The sequence below is a fragment of the Meles meles genome, chromosome 7 (genome assembly GCF_922984935.1).
Source record: "Meles meles chromosome 7, mMelMel3.1 paternal haplotype, whole genome shotgun sequence".
NCBI lineage: Eukaryota > Metazoa > Chordata > Mammalia > Carnivora > Mustelidae > Meles > Meles meles.
The window spans coordinates 41,769,644-41,775,643 of record NC_060072.1 but is presented as its reverse complement, the minus strand read 5'-3'; positions in this window follow the sequence as shown (position 1 = coordinate 41,775,643).

Genomic DNA, 6,000 nt, shown 5'->3' with positions numbered 1-6,000 from the left:
GAGGGAAAAACAGGACTAGAAAACCCTGAGCAGTCTCTTAAAACTTCTGTTCCAAAGGGACCCTCATCACTTCTTCTGTATTTCTTTGTAAAAGTAAGTATAGGGCCTATGCTGAGTCCAACGCTGATAAGGACTTCCTCCAGGAAGGGGCAGCAGATATCCTGACTGATGTTGTAAAGCCCTGCACCCATGAAAACCCCAAGTCCAAGAACACTAATTTATAGTAAAGAGATGGTGATCATTTTCTAAAATTGTCATATTAAAATATAAATATATAAAATATAAAAATATTTATTTTAGTTTTAAAATTAGAAATTATTTCCAACATACAATAAAGTAGAGATTAACATAACAAAAACAGGAGTACTTATATCCTACAATTACCAAATGTTAACATTTGCCATGTTGACTTCAGATCCCCTTGTTAAAAAAGAAATAGGGGCACCTGGTGGCTCAGTTGGTTAAGGGCTGACTTTTGGTTTAGGCTCAGGTCATGATCTCAGGGTCATGAGATGGAGCCCTGTGTTGGGCCCAGCTCTTGGTATGGAGTCAGCTTGAGATTCTCTCCATGTCCCACTCCCCTCCTTGCATACACGCTCTCTTGCTCTGTCTCTAAAATAAATAAATAAATAAAGTCTTTTTAAAAAGGATTTTCTGTAGTTATTGGATAGAGAGCACAAGCAGGGGGAGCAGTAGGCAGAGAGAGAGGGAGAAGCAGACTCTCCACTGAACAAGGAACCCCATGCCAGACTCGATCCCAGGACCCTGGGGTTATGACCTGAGCCGAAGCAGACACTTAACCGACTGAGCCACCCAGGAGCCCCTAGAATCTTTTTTAAAAGAAGAAATAAAACATTGTAGATGAAGTTGAAGCCCACCACCAACCTCATCTCATTCCTCTTTTAAGCCCCTACCTTCTAAGAAATAACTATCCTGATGTGAGAGTGTATTCTTTGCATCTCTTCTTTTATATATTTATTACAAAAGTGCTTTAAAAGTATACACAATGTAAAATGTACATGTATTTAGCATTTTATTCTTTCCACTCAATATGGTAAGTCTTAGATGTATCTGTGTTGATGTGTGTAGATTTAGCTATTTCACTGAAAGTATTCAGTAGTATGTGATCATGAATAGGTCACTATCCACGTTGTTGAAACTTTGCTTATAGCTTTTTGTTGTTGTAAAAATGGAATGATAAACACCTTTATGTGTGTTTCTGTGTATATGACAAGAGTTTCTCTAAGATTTATGTCCTCAAAACGATCAAAACATTTCACTAGAGTGGCCTTGTGGGGTTGAAAGGGCTAATTGCTTTTGCATATTGAGTGGAAACTTAGAGATGGCAGCTCCGAAGGGAAGAATGAACAGACACGAGGCCAGGCGTTACCTGAAACCATCTGGGCAGAGAGTCAGAGACAGCCTGACAAGACTTCTCTGGGCCCCTGAGACACGCACAAAGCAGGGAAGACCATCGCCCTAGAGAACTAAAAGATTTCCTTGCGGCTGGACAAATGTACATCTCCGCCAAGGTCAGTTTGAAGAGTCGAGGATTGAGAAGCCATTTGTCCTACCCCAAAATGCAATGCTGTGTGGCTGCAGGGAGTCGGGGAGGACCATCGTGAAATTGCTCTGTAGGCCCGCATCTACTTCCTGCTTATTACATTCTAAGGGAAGCCGGTTTTGTTCAAGGGCCCACCTCGGCCCCTGCCGAGCCCCCATGCTTCAGTTACAGGGGCAGGTCTCAGTGGAATAAAGGTAATCCTGTACCCCATGCTGATGATCGGTCTCGAAATGGACATATTAGGCAATTTGGGCCAATAGTGAGGAGGGGTTTTCTGGAGGATCTCTGCAAAATTTCTTTCTTACTCCTCTGGAAGGCGTTTCAAAGATGTGTTTCTTCTCTTTGAACTTGGTTTGTGTGGAACTGTGATTGCTGCGGTCTGATAGAATTGGCATATGGGAAAAAGGACAAAAGGGATTGGAGTGAAAAAGCTGGAGTCGTCCTGCCTCTAGACGTTCACTTGGTGCTTTTGTAAGCACCAAGGCCCCTTGTTGTTGAAGCCAGTCTGAAATATGTGTTGTTGTTTTTTTTTTTTTTTTTTAAGATTTTATTTATTCATCAAAGAGCAAGCACAAGTAGGGGGAGCCGCAGGCAGAGAGAGAAGCAGGCTTCCTGCGGCGCAAGGGGTCTGATGTGAAGTCCGATCCCAGGACCCTGAGATCATGACCTGAGCTGAAGGCAGACATTTAACCCACTGAGCCACCCAGGAGTCCCTGAAATATGTTCTTAAGTACTTGCCACTAAAAGTACTGCTTCGAGAGAGTGGCAAGAAGTGTGTGGTAGGGAAAGGGAACTGAATTGACCGGTATTATTCTGAATTCGCTGAAATTAATTTGTGCCACAAGGTAGAATGAAGGCTTAAAATAGAAATTAATTTCAATCACAGAATCTATACAGGCAAAAAAATAAAAATAAATAAAAAAATATATACAAGCAGTCCTTGCTTTACACCGTTTTGACAGGCACACATATCAGTTACTATGGTTTAGTTAAATAACACCAGTCTCCCCGCCCCAATGGCATGGCTCAGATTTCAGTTACTCTGATATGATATACTATATTAACCTTGAGTAATTGCGTAAAGTACAAACTTTGCTGCTTCAGCCCACAGATCACTACACAAAAAGCAGATGCCCATCAGGATCAACGTGCAGTGTCACTCCTTTCCAGGTCTGTTGTTCACACAGTCCTCAGTTCACACAGACAGCAAAGCTTAGTCGTGTTGCGTCTTCTTTCCAATGATAAGAACACACGACTTTTTAATAAAATGAATGCTCAAAACAGAGAATTTGTCAGCAAAGATGAAAGTGTGGCAAAGAAGCAGAAAGGGATAAGACTTGAGTTAAAATTTGAATCAGATATCCATGTGGGAGGAGACAGTGGGCAGTGTTGATGTTGACGTGGACGACAATGTCGATGTCACCACTTGAGAGATGCTCGATATAGTGAAGGTGAGCTTATCAGCATAAGTGACGATTGTGGAAAAAGTTTGGAGATGCTCCAGGTAAGGGCTGTCTGCAAAAACTTTACATTGAGTGAACTCTTGGAGATAGTTTATGGAATTAAAAGTACAAAGGGGGTGCTTCGATGGCTCAGTTGATTGGGCATCTGCCTTCAGGCTCAGGTCATGATCCCAGGGTCTTGGGATCGAGCCCCGCATCGGGCTCCCTGCTCAGCCAGGAACCTGCTTCTCGTCTCCTCCCTGCTTGTGCTCTGTGTTGCTATCTCTGTCTCTCTCTCTCTCAAATAAATAAAATCTTCAAAAAAATTAAAAAATTAAAGTAAAAGGATAAAATTTGGAAGATGACCCAAACTTAGAAAGGAGTATAACAATACAGCAAGCTATAGGAAAGATGATCAGTACTTATTTATATGATAAGAAAAAGTGCTGGTCAAACTATTCTTGATATATTTTTTAAAGATTTATGTATTTATTTTAGGGGGAGTAGAGAGAGAGCAGGGGGAAGGACAGAGGCGGAAGGAGAGGGAAAAAGTCTCAAGCAGACTCTGTGCAGAGCTCAGAGCCTGATCTGAAGCTGGATCCATGATCCTGAGACCATGACTTGAGCCAAAATCAAGAGTTGGACACTTAAGCGACTGAGCCCCCCAGGCACCTCCTTAACATTCTGATGTTTTAGATTACATAGTTAACAAATATTAGTTTTACTATTTTAAAAATTTCCCTAAATATTTATAGTCAACAGTAAGGGAGTTTAGATGTTTTGATAGAGATATTTATTTATCTATTTATTTGTGGGGGTAGGGGGGAGAGGCCAGAGGGAGAGAGAGAATCTTAAGCAGCCTCCAAGCCCAGTGTAATGCCCAACGTGTGGCTCGATCTCACGACCCTGAGATCATAACCTGAGCCCAAATCAAGAGTCAGGTGCCTAACCGACCTGGTACCCGGATAGAGAATTTTAAAGATGACAGAACAATTGCAATTATGCCTCCATGCACATTTGCACCTCTGCCTAAAATGCTCTCCTCCAACCCCAATGTTTCTGTCCTCTACCTGGCAATCTCCTATGTATCTTCTGAAACCCAGTACAAATGCTGAGGTTATTTGCACAGTGTCCACTTGCTGTGCAAAGAGAACACTGCTTGTGTAATAAAGTCCCAACGTTCTGCACTCCCAAGTTAGTGATCTGTAAAATTCACACATGCTGAAAACTGGATAGTTTTGTACAGATGACTCCTTCAACATCTTGTTAAAAAATTTTGCCTTAGCTCGATAGGTGCAGCATGGCAAAGGGACAAAGATGCTGGATAGGAACATTTGGAGTCTTGTGTTCTGTCCTCACCCTTGTAGTTAAGTAGCTGTATAACTCAGGGTAATTAGCTTAACCTCCTTGTTTTCCATTTCTTCTCTGGAAAATAGGGGAGTAAATAAGATGATGTTTAAGGTTCCTTTTGGCACTACATTTCTATAATTCTGTGCCATTATTAAAGATAGATGGGGGGGCTGGGTGGCTCAGTGGGTTAAAGCCTCTGCCTTCGGCTCAGGTCATGATCCCAGGGTCCTGGGATCGAGTCCCACATTGGGCTCTCTGCTCGGCGGGGAGCCTGCTTCCCCACCCCACCCCTCTCTACCTGCCTCTCTGCCTACTTGTGATCTCTGTCAGTCAAATAAATAAATAAAATCTTAAAAAAAAAAAAGATATAGCGGCTGCCCCCCCAACACACACTCACCCAAGAGTACTTCCTTTTGCATAGTAATGGTAATATTTATTGAGTGAATGAATGATTAGCATGACTTCAGCATGACACAGTAGAGCTGTGTATGATCTGATGCTGATTAGAAGCTGTTGTTTCTGTGGCCTGGATGGCTCTGTCAGTTGAGCGTCTGACTTTGGCTCAGGTCATGATCCCAGGATTCTAGGATCAAGTCCTACAGCGGGCTCCCTGCTCAGCGGAGACTCTGCTTCTCCCTCTGCCTGCTGCTCCTGCTGCTTGTGTGCAGACACTCTCTCTCAAATAAGCAAATAACATCTTAAAAAAAAAAAAGCAGCAGCAGCTGTTGTTTCCAGTACTCACCATTTTCATGTTGTGGATGCGCTTAGAGCTTCCCCGATCTCAGGGTGCACTATCATGTAGCTTCAGCTTGATTCATCTCCTCATTGAGCATGGTGCTAGGCTCTAGATAAGAAAAACTTAATTTCTGCCTGGGAGCGTCTCATGGTGTGGTGGGGGAAACCAACTCATTCTTCCTGAGAGAGGGACATTTGAACTGGATTTTGGAAGACGTATATGCAACAGCCCAAGAGAGAAAGAGGAGTTGGATCTTTTAGGAAGAGAGGGTGGGTGGGGCAAAGGCATGGATGCAAAAAGGAATATGAGGAATGTAAATGCAGAGAATGACATGACGGACAGAGGTGGCTGGAAGAGAAGAAGGGAAGAATGGTGCAGACAAGACTGCTGGGTTTTGTGTGGAAATTAGGAAACATTCTAGGCATTGCCAGCAGGAGTTTTTAATACAGGAATTTGGTGCTTATAAAATCACTGAAGGCAGGGAAAACAGAAGTGTTCAGATTATGTCACCATGGCTGCTACCCAGAGGTTGCAAGGGGTGCTGTTTCCTCCTGATGGTCGCGAACAACATGAAACCGTGGCCAATATCACGGCTGGTACATGGTCTTGGACTAGACAGTAGCATCAAGTCTGGCTGCTGCAGAGTCTCAGTGTGCGGCAGTCAGTGCTTGAGGAAGGACAGCCCCAGCTGCTTTTCTCTCTACCAAGTCCTGGATGAGAGGATTTATAACTGACAGAATCACAACTGGGACCTGGTAGCAAGGGGATCTGAGAAATTTCGTTCCCAAGCTTTCAGAACCTGTGATAAAGAGCTTGGAAGAGGAGTGAAATGAACGTAAGAGTCAACAGACCATTTCTAGGGTCTAGAGCTGTGAGGGGAAGCTGGGGCCAGACTGTGAAGGGACCAG